This window comes from Pipistrellus kuhlii, unplaced genomic scaffold (assembly GCF_014108245.1).
Source record: "Pipistrellus kuhlii isolate mPipKuh1 unplaced genomic scaffold, mPipKuh1.p scaffold_m20_p_3, whole genome shotgun sequence".
Taxonomy (NCBI): Eukaryota; Metazoa; Chordata; class Mammalia; order Chiroptera; family Vespertilionidae; genus Pipistrellus; species Pipistrellus kuhlii.
The window spans coordinates 82,238,255-82,249,308 of record NW_023425529.1 but is presented as its reverse complement, the minus strand read 5'-3'; positions in this window follow the sequence as shown (position 1 = coordinate 82,249,308).

The window sequence follows — 11,054 nt, the reverse complement described above, 5'->3', positions numbered from 1 at the left end:
CACCTTTCTTGGACAGTCAGTGGGTCAGGAAGTGGGTACAGGAGGAAGGGACGGAGAGAAAAGGCTTCAGTCAGATCACACTCACTGATGAAACTGGGGAGCCTTAGTTGAGGTTGGCACAGTGCTCTCTGCTGCCTCTTGGTGGCCAACAGGAACAGTGCCGCTTCACTAGGTTCCTGTTGAGACCTCTTCAGTGCCCTTCACAGACAGGAGGAAAGTGCCCTCACCCCTGTCCTCAGGATGAATGAACAAGGTGAGCAGCTCTCCTTCCCTGTCAGCTTTCATCATCTGGAACCCAAATACTTCCCTCACCCTTCTCCCCAAGACCCTGGTGGGGCTCTCCTAGAGAGACAGCTAGCTTTGGGGCAGCCAGCTCAGTGAGCGACAGCCAGCCAGGCTTCTCAGATACCTGCTGCCACCTACACTTCAGCTCTGTCAGCCTGGGGGACAGCATTTTCTGTTGTGGGCAGATCTGCACAGTGGTGGGGCACAAGCTCTTCCCAGCTCATGGGGCCATGAATTTGTCTCTCTGTCTCTGCAGACTGTTCACCATCATCCTCTCCCACCTTCCTCACCTCACATAAATTCACCAGACCCCCTGGCTAAACTCACAGACTGTCATAGGACGTCTCTGCTCTGGCTCTGGGACTGCTGGGAGTACTCAGTATAGAGCCCCCGTGGCCTGTGAGTCCAAAGGATGTGGAGGGGTGGCTTGGGGCTGGAGGAAACAGGGTGTGGGGAAAGGGACTTCCCACCACTTCATAGCTCATAGGAGCTCACTCACAACATGGACAAGGAGAGCAATGGGGCCTTTAACGTACCCAGAGCGCTGATACAGGTTGATGTGTGTGTGTGAATGTGTGTGTGTGTTTTTTGTGTGTGTGTGTTTGTGTGCATGCACATATGTGAACACAGAACAGCTATGGGGTTAGCTGGGCTTGTTTCCATCTCATCTAGCCTGGGTTTCATACTGGTGGCCAGAGGCCTAGTCTGGCAGCTATGATTTGTTTGGCCAGTATGATATTAAAACATTTTTAAGTGTATGCTTGTAGGTACTCTCCAATTTGCTGCAGGCTCCACCCCTCTAAATTAGCCAAACCCGAGTCTAAAGGCATTTGACTTCCTAACCTGTCCCAGAGGAAGGACTGAGACCTGTGGGCCAGGCAGAGAACCAGAACCTTTGCTTGAGCAGAGGCCAGCACTCTCAGGGTCCCAGCACCTCAGAAAGGGGAAGTCCTGGCTTGTTCATCTGTGGGTCTCCCACTTGGTAACCCATGAATTCTGACCAGTTCTCCCCCACCCACCAGGCTCTTCTCTCCCCCAAAGAAGGGTGGTGGCCAAGTTTACTTTCAAAGCTAGACCTGAAGTCTAGACCAGTGGCCCAGCCACAAAGACCTCTGTTGGGTTTTCTGATGTTTGGTATCACTTCTGCCTTCCAATCTCAGATGTACTTAGGACCCACCCCCAGCTCCTTCCCTTTATTTTAGGCAAAAACATCTAACCTGACTGTGGCACTCCTCCACCTGGAGGCTGAGACTGGCTTTTGTCCGTAACCGAGCTCCTCCTGGGAACCACTGCCTACCCGCACCCCCTGCCACTCCCAGGCTGGGCTCCCTGTGGAGCTGACTCACCAAGGCTGCTGGTCTTGGGGTTTGCAGCTCCCAACCACTCACCTTGGCTCTTCCCTATGTTCCCCTCGGTAAAGCTGAACCTGGGTTTGGAGTCTCCCCCTGTTGTCTCAACTGGGAGCCCCTTCTCCATCCAGCATGTGGGTTGCCTGTGTGGGAGCTGAGGAGAATGCTCTGTGCCCTCTCTCCTCCCTACCCCCAAGCTAGGAGAGCTCAGAGAGCTGAAGAGAGCCTTGAACTCCACTGAGATTGGAGCCCCAACCCCATGTGTGAGACCGTGGTCTGTGTGGATTAGGTTGGAAGGGCACCTGACCAGAAAGATTGTTCCCTGTCTGGCCTGGCATCCCCCTTTTACAGCTTCTCTCACCTGGTTCCATGCAGGGCCCCCACAAAAGAGGGCCTGGCTCTGGTTTGGGGTCTCCAGGTATTGCCGGGCTCCACCTCCCGCTGACCTCCCAAACCATCCTCCAGGTCCAGACCACCTTGTGGGTCTCCTTGTCTGCTGCTCCCATGGAAAGGGAGCACCCACTATTTCATCCTAGTGCTGTCTGGGGGTGCCAGCCTTGGTCCTCAGGTCAGAACTCCTCCCACCCCCATCAGAGAGAAAGAGAATGTAAGCCGGCTGGCCTGTCAGCCCTGTGAGCCCTTAGCCTCCGCGGTGAGTGGAAAGGTTACGGAATAAGATTTGGGGCAGGAGAAAGGGAGTCACAGGGACATAGATTAGGAGGCCAGGAGGAGAGAGGTGTGCATTTGGGAGGGAGGAGCCAGGCTGCTGTTTGTGGGGAAACATTATAACCAGAGGACTACGCCCAGCTCACTGGAGAGGCTGGCACCTCGCCCTGAAAGGAAGCTCCTGGGTGAACCTTTCAGCCCACCCTTCCTCCTTCTCTCCTGGAACCCCAGCTCTTCCCCTCCTGCTACTCATGCCCTGACCCACAGCACAGACGGAGGGCGAGTGAGGGACGTTTGCAGCTAGGTCATAGAAGGCACTAAGGCTTCCATGATCTCTTGGTCACTCCCTCTTGGGGAAGCTGATCGCCACTCAGGCAGCCCCACAGAGAGGCCCATGTGGAAGGAGCTGAGGCTTCCAGCCAAGAGCCATCACCAACAGGTCAGCCAGGAGAATGGCCACTGTGGACGTGGATCCCCCAGCCCCTGGCAAGCTTTTAGAAGCCTGGAAGCCTGGCTGACTGCAACCTTGTGAAGGGCCCTGAGCCAGAGAGCAGCCGCCAGGTGGGCCCTGAATTCCTGACCCACATGAAAGATAATCAATGTATATTGTGTAAGCCACGGAGTTCTGGGGTCATTTATTCAGCAGCAGTGGATACCTAATATGGGTCCTTGGCTTCCCTAAGTACAAGAATCACCCTTTTTGAGGGCGGGGTATGCCCCTCATCAGAGCACTGACCCTCAGCTCTGTAGGAAGGGAGACCTTGCTGGTGTTTATCCTCTCTGAGCCCTTTGCCTTTCTCCCAAGTTTTAAAATATATATTTTATTGATTTTTTTTTACAGAGAGGAAGGGAGAGAGATAGAGAGCCAGAAACATCAATCAATCGCCTCCTGCACACCCCCCACTGGGGATGTGCCCGCAACCAAGGTACATGCCCTTGACCGGAATTGAATTTGGGACCCTTCAGTCTGCAGGCCAGTGCTCTATCCACTGAGCCAAACCAGCCTCGGCTTCTCCCACGTCCTTACCACTCTGACCCTCCATAGCTCTCTGGCAGGTGAGGACTGCCAGCCTCTCTCCCTGCTGCCCTAGGCCTCATATGCCCGCTCCCTGGTGCCCAGAGCACTGGCTTCCCTGCGGGTTTAGCTGCTCAGGGAAGTAACATGAGCTGATTGGACTTGACAAGAGTGAAAGCTTGTTAACCACCCATCAGTACAGAATGTGGCGGGGAGGACAGCAGAGGACAGTGAGGGCCAAGCCTCTCAGGTCAAATGAGGCTGACGTGGGTTGGTGTCCTGGGTCCTGGCACCTTGCATGCCAGGCTGCTCTCCATCCAGTGTGATGACCAGCAGTCAGATGGCTGCTCCTGGGACCTGCATAGTTGATGGGCTGACAGGTTGGAGAGGCGGACACATCATTGCTAGGTGAAGCAACAGACAGAGAGAGAGGCTCTGATGGCTTGGGTTCCTCCACAAGGCCAGTGTCCAACCCCATGGCTGCAGCAAGAGTTGAGCTAATATTCCTGACACAGTTGCACTCCAGGGCTTTCTCTGCACACCATGTCACCGACCCCCGGAGGGCCACTGCAGTGTAGCCAGGGGCCTGAGGCTGCAACTGCCGAGTGTCACGTCAGTGGACCGTTGCTCCAGGCGCCACTCATTCCCTGTCTCCACTCCGCAGGGGTCTGGGAAGGGAACTGGCACCCTCCCTGGTCCAGTGGGTGCTTGGCAATTGCAGGTGGAATCGGGGTCTGTTGCTGAGAGGAGAGTCCCGGAGGAGGCAGGTACGAGGACAGAGAAGCCAGGAGGGCACATGGGGCAGAGGAACAGCTCCTAGCCAGTTGCAGGCTTCTCCTCTGCATTAATTCTAACACTTTTACCTCTTGAATCTTTAGAGCTTTTTACATAGATAATCAGACTGTTGGAAATAATGACAATTTAATTTCTCTGATCACCATTCCTTTCAGTTTTTTCTTGTCTTCCTTCACTTGGTAACTAGAAGTGGTAGTAGGAGGCATCCTTGTCTCCTTCCTAATTTTGGAAGGAATTCTAACATTTAACTATTAGAATTATTACTAAGGGTAATAATAGTTGATGTAGATTTTTGAAAAATATAATTTATTAGGCTATGAAGTTTTCTTCTGTTTCAATGTTTCTGTTTTCATTTTGTTTGTTTTTTGAAAGAATACGTGTTGATCGGATGGTAACTAGACCACTGTGATGATCATTTCACAATATATACAAATATTGAATTAGTATGTTGAATACCTGAAACTAATGGCATATGTCAATTATATCTCAATTTTAAAAAGTGTTGACTGTCACTGATTGCTTTTTATGCATTTATTGAGAAGATTATTTTGTTTTTCTCCTTTAATCTGTTATTGTGGTGAGTTATATTAATAAATTTCCTAATAATTAACTATCTTTTAATTCCTGGGACAAACCTAACTTAATATAGTGCACCATTTTTTGCTTGTTAGTCATTCAATGCTAGATTTAGTTTCTTTTTAAAAAAATATATTTTTATTGATTTTTTTACAGAGAGAAATGGAGAGGGATAGAGAGTTAGAAACATTGATGAGAAAGAAACATCAATCAGCTGCCTCCTGCACACTTCCTACTGGATATATGCCCGAAACCAAGGTACATGCCCTTGACCAGAATTGAACCTGCGACTCTTGTGTCTGCAGGCCAACGCTCTATCCACTGAGCCAAACCAGTTAGGGCTAGATTCAGTTTCTTAACAATTTGTTTAGAATTTTGTATTTATGCTCCTTTCTCACACTATCCTTGCCTGATTTAATTTTTGTTATTAAGATTACACGACACCTATAAGAAAGAGTTTGAAAATTTTCTTTCATTTTCTTTTCTCTGAAAGAGTTAGTAAGAGATGGAAGCTATCTGCTCTTTGACTGCACAGTAGAATTTTGTAAAATCATCTGGCCGTTATTGTGAGTTTTTTTTAGGGGGGAGGTGTGTGGGTAGATTTTTTACTACATATTTAAATGTCTTGCCGAAACCGGTTTGGCTCAGTGGTAGAGCATCGGTCTGCGGACTGAAGGGTCCCGGGTTTGATTCCGGTCAGGGGCATGTGCCTTGGTTGCGGGCACATCCCCGGTTGGGGGTGTGCAGGAGGCAGCTGGTTGATGTTTCTCTCTCATCGACGTTTCTAGCTCTCTACCTCTCTCCCTTCCTCTCTGTAAAATATCAATAAAATATATTTAAATGTCTTTAGGGGGTTTACATCTCAAATTTTCTATTTGTTCTTGAGCGAGTTTTGGTAAGATATTGTTCTAAGATAGTTTTCATTCTGTGAAAGTTTTCAAACTTACTGTCATAAGTTTTTAGTGTATTTGTAGAATTTTATTTAAATTTATCTCTGCAATATAACTAGCATGTCCCCCTATTATTTATCTGTGCTGATTCTATTTTCATATTAATCTTATCAAAGGCTTGTAAGTTTATTAGTCATTTCTTACAACTCTCCTTTTTGTTCATCTTTTCTATTGTATATGCATTTTCTATTTCATTATTTCTGCTTTCATCTTTGTTTTTGCCTTCCTCCTACTTACTTTGTGATTATTCTGCTGTTCTTTTTGTATCTTCTTAAGTGAAATAGTCTCCTTAGCTATGAAAGGAAGCAGTAGGCCTAACGAACCTGTCTGTTTCCAAGTCTGGTTTTCAGGAATTCGGTGGCTCCCTGTGCTGGTGGACAGGGCTCCCTTACGCCTGCCTCTGTCCTCTGTGAAGTTCGGGAGGGAGATACTTCCTAGCCTGGATGTCTTGGAAGGCAAGGGGGCTGGGGTTCGCGGCAGGGTGGGAGGCAGCAGTGTGTCCAGGGCAGCTGAGAATATGGGAACAGGAGCCCGCTCTCCTGGTGGTCCCCTGCCTTCCCAGCAGCTGGTTCCCACAGTTTTCCCAGAGCCTGCCTGGAGGTTCCTTCGGGTCATGGGAGCAGGAAGCTCTGAGGTGCTGGGGGCTGGTGAGTGGGGTTAGGGTGCTTGTTTCTCAGGAGAAAGAAGCCATCCAGACCTGCAGGGAGGAGAGAATTCCCATCCCTCCTCCCCATCTCCTGAGCCCAGTTCCCTCATCCTCCAGCCTCTTCCGGAATGGAATTTTCCCAGTAGGACCAGTTCTGGCTCAAAGCTTGGATGGACTACCTTTCTGGAAAGGGGTGGGAAGCAGATAAGGACTCAGCCTGAGACTGCAGGCCACTGGGCTCTGTGTGGGCCTCACCTCCTCGGAGGAAACACCTCCCCTGCTTCCGGAAGGGTCTCTCCAAGGCCCGCGGTGCCTGGCTGTGGCCTCTCTAGGCCATGTTTTGGCCGGGGAAGGAGAGCCCCTGATGACTTCTCCCTGGCCTTCCCGATCTGCAGCTATGACTGGCTGCCATCTGTACCTCAGGGGCTCCATCTCTGGTCAGAGCAGAGGGAGCTGGTGGGAGGTGAGTGGAGCAAGTGAAGTGAGCTAGAGCTGCCGGAGTGGTGAATCCTAGCAGGAAGCAGCCCTGAGCATCCCTGGGGCAGAGTGTTGCTGAGCTAAGGAGCAAAGCAAAGCCCTTTCCACGAGCAATCTGAGGCCTGAGCCTCTCCTGCCGCTGTTCCTTGCTTCCCTTCCCAGGCTCACGGCCTCATAGCTCACAGCTTCCGAAATGCCTGCCTTCAAGGTGGCTCAAGGAGGATGACAGGGTGACAGGGCTGGGTGGCAAGTTAATTTCATGCTGGGTGTCGATGTACATTGATTGATGGTGACTCCTGGGAAGCTTGATCCATTAGGCATGCCTGCGTTGGCGGGGGGAGGAGGAGGGGAGCGAGGCTCAGGCCCTGCCTGGCTGCTGCAGGGGACATCAGTCTTACTACAGCTTCCCGTTGTTCCCGCTGCGTGTGAAGGGCTGTCAATCCCAGGAGCGAGTGGGTACTAGGCTATGAAGTCCACCATGTTATTATTTTAAATAGCAAACATGACCTCGGATTGGGGTGGTGAGAGGAGGTGGACTGAGGGCTTCCTGAAGGCTCACCAGGCCCTGGTGGCACCTCCTGATCAGGAACTGCCCTGACAGCTTGTCCTGGCGGCTGGGGCCTAGTTGGGGGTCTGGCTCCTCCTGCTGCAGCCCAGCCTTTGATGTTACCTCATCCACCTGCCATCTCCAGTGGCAGCCTGCTGCTGTCAGCCCCTTCCTTTCCCACTGATTGTGGTGACATTTGCCCTGGGTTTTCCAGTTTCATTACTTCCTTAATAAAGGAGATTGTAAAATGCATCTCAGTAAGATTTAGTAAGAATTTTCAGGTAAGTAAATTCATGCATCAGGGAATGGTCCTTAGCAGACTCTCCCCCAGAGGTGGTCTCTGAATGGCTCACCTGCCCTGGAGCCTGACCTTCGCCTTATTGAGTCTGGCCCCTCGGAGAGACCTTCCTTGCTGGTTCACTGTCCAGCAGCCCTCTCAGCACCCCTGTTGTACCACCGTCTGTGTGACAGTAGCCGGTCTGCTTGTTGATTTCTGAGGGTATTGCCCAGTGGGAACTCAAGGGCAGAGGCATGGCTTGTCACGTTCTGGGCCTATCCTGATACCTAGACCAGCCCCTGGTACATGCCATGTTCATGAGCTGGTTGCGTTTCCCTGATTTCTAGCACTGGCCTCGCGTCCTGGCCCGTCGCTCTCAGCCAGAAACCGGAAATCCCAAGCGCCTTATTGGAAACATTCCAAGTCAGCAGCTGAGTTTCCATCTAGACGGTCACTATAAGGGAGCCACACGGGCCATTGCTCTCCCTCCCTGTGACCGATGGAACGGGGAGGGGGGCAGGGGCAGGCTGAGATCCCAGGGGGCTCTGTCAGGGGCAGCGGCTGTGAGGACAGTGGCACCACTCCACACCCCGCACAGATGGCAGCAGGTCCTGTGAGCCTTAGTCCTCCCAGGCCTGAGCCCAGCTGGTCCCCTCAGCGGTGTCTCAAGAGGCTGGAGCTCAGCCTCCCCGGGGTCAGAGAGTTCCCAGGATGTGACAGGTCATAGCCGGCCCCAGGCTTCTCCTGGAAATTCCCTTTTTCCGGAAGGGGGGTGAAGTCGAGTTTTCTCTCATTTTAAGGAAATAAGGGGACCCAGCCTGGGGAGCTATCGAGATTTCAGGGTGTTCAGAGTTCCAGTTGCCAGGGGAGCTGGCTGTGAGCCTGACGGGACCAGCCATCGTGGCCAGTTGCACTTCTACCACTGGCGGCGGCTCTGGCCTCAGCTCGGCTGGAAGGCTCTCCTCTCGCAGCCAGAAGAGGTCACTCTGTGCCAAGCCCGTAGTGGAGGCTGAGCTGAACATTGACGCAGCTATGGACGCTCGCCAAGCGACCTGGTGTCAGCCGGCCCTCCTGGTTTGCAGCCACTTGGCCGCTGTTGTGTCCCTCCGCAGAGCCCTGGCACCCCTCCCGGCAGCCAGCAGGGCACCTGGCACACTGTGGGGCTCGGTAAACGTTTGCTCCATTGCGCTCTATGGCTCCGTGCACTTTTCCCAACAATATCCCCCGATCCTTTCACCGGGTCTGCGCCCCCTCCGCTGCGGAGTGGTACACCCCGGGGCTTGTCACACAGCACACGCTGTGCTTTGGTCAGGCTTTTGGAGCCGATGTCTGGTGAGTCACCTAAGGGTGATGACCCAGCATGCTCAGTGGGACCCTGACCTCTCAACAGTCCCGCACTCCCATGACAGAGAGCCAAGCAGGGCCCATGCGCTCCTGGTCCCCGGCTCTCACCCTGCCGGGTGCACGCTGGCCGTCACGGTGATCCCTCCAAAAGTGCCTCTGGTCCCCATTATAACCTACTCTCTCGATTGGCTCAAAGCTGAGTGTGTGTGTGTGTGTGTGTGTGTGTGTGTGTGTGTGTGTTAGTGGGCCTTGCACCCCTAGCTCCAACCCTGTGCCCACCCATCAGATGACCCTCCGCCCCATTAACTTAAGACAGGACTTCCTAGTCGTGCCACAGCAGAGCTCAGAAGGGTGTCTCCCTGGGGTGAAGGGGTGATGCCACTGTGGCCGGAGCAGACCAGCCCGGCAGCCCCGCTGCCCCTGAAAGAGCCCAGGGCTGAGAACCTCAGGCGGTCCTCCCGCTTCGGGCCCTCCCCACTTACACACTCTGAGGGAAGGGGGACCCTCCCTCCTGCAAAACAAAAGAAACACAACAGACACCGTTTGCTCAAGTGACATATTTCAATATAATCTCTAAAACTCTATGAATTGAACAGATAAAATACCTCTGGGCTATTTTGTTACAAAATATTTGCCATTTGGATTAGTCGCTGGGTGCAGCCACCCTGCCTTCCCTAGAGAGGTTTCTCTCCAACAGGGTGAGGTGAGGAGGTGCAGCAGGGAGGGACGCACAGCAGAACGCAGGGCAGACAGACAGATGGTTATCACAGCAGCTAGCGGGTACAAGAGACATTCTGGCAGCTACGGAGATCAGGTGAGGTGGGGTGGGGTGGGGTCAAGGGCCCGGGCGTCAGACATGTGCCTTTGGACACAAGCAGGCAGGCAGGCAGGCTTCCAGGTCAAGCTGCCCAGGCAGGGCCTCACTCCAGGTCTGGAGGTGGGACTTGCCCAAAAGTGGGTGGGAAAGCTCATTTCGTGTCCACTCCTGATTCTGGATCTGGAGCCCAATGGATAACATTGAGAAAGGGGCTCAGGCCCCCCAAAGTAAGGCCTAGAGCGTTGATAGAGTGGGGCCATGTTGGGGCGGTGTCTGGGGCTCAGTCAGCACTCCACTGCCCTCAGCCCTGGGAGAGCAGGGCGCCCCGTGAACGTCTCCAGCGGGGCCTCTGCGAGGGCAGGAGGTTTGTCCCAGGTTTCTGGGGGGACTAGGCTCTGGGGGCGGGGGCAGAGGAGGTCCCAGCCTTAGCCTGTTGGCAGAGCAGTGGGGGGAGAGGATGCAGACACTGGGAGTTGTTGCTTCCCTAACAGTGAGGAGGGCCAGCTGTCCCTGGCCCAGGCCCCTGGGGATGACAAGCCTCATGGCTCAGGCTTGGCCTGTGCTGCAGAGCCCAGGCTGGCCTGCCTCCTCGGCCAGGGCTCCCAGTGCTGCCAGGGGCCCAGGGAAGCCACCGCAGTGCCCGGGGGCAAGCCCCAGCCCCCGAGCATCCGGGTCCTCAGAGAAAGGCTCTGTGTGCTCCATCCCCAAGACCTCTGAGGTTCTGTCAGAGAGTCATGGAGGCAGCAGAGGTGGGAGGCAGGGGCCAGGGCTGCCGTGCCCACTGACAGGGAGGAGAGCACTTTGTCAATGAGAAGCTGTATGTGGGCGGTGACAAGGGGCCTGACGGGAGGGGCTGCTGCTTCCTCACCAGCCCCTGGCATTCGTGGCCCCCATCCCATAATCAGGTTTAGCCACCTCAACCCCCACCCCCTTCCTTCAGAACTCATAGTCCCTGCTGCCCACCCACTAACTTCCACTCTACTTCCAGCACCCCTTATTCAAGATTCATCCACTCCCACCCAGCTCTGCTCCTGCTCTCCGCTGGCACTCTTTACGGGTGATCCCTGCCCTGTCGCAATTTGTGGCCCCATCTGTCAGCCACTCTGTTCTGAAAGGCTCTGATCGGAGTGTCCTTGTTACAGTAGAGACACGAGAGAGGGACCAGGACAGCAAGGACAAAAGCAGCCCTGCTGGGGAGCCGCATGGAGGAGACGGCAAATTGGTCACGAGTTACGGATCCCAGGATGACAAAGACGGGGCTAGAAATAAACTCTCGGGGTGATGCCATAATGACGTTTGGTGACCACACA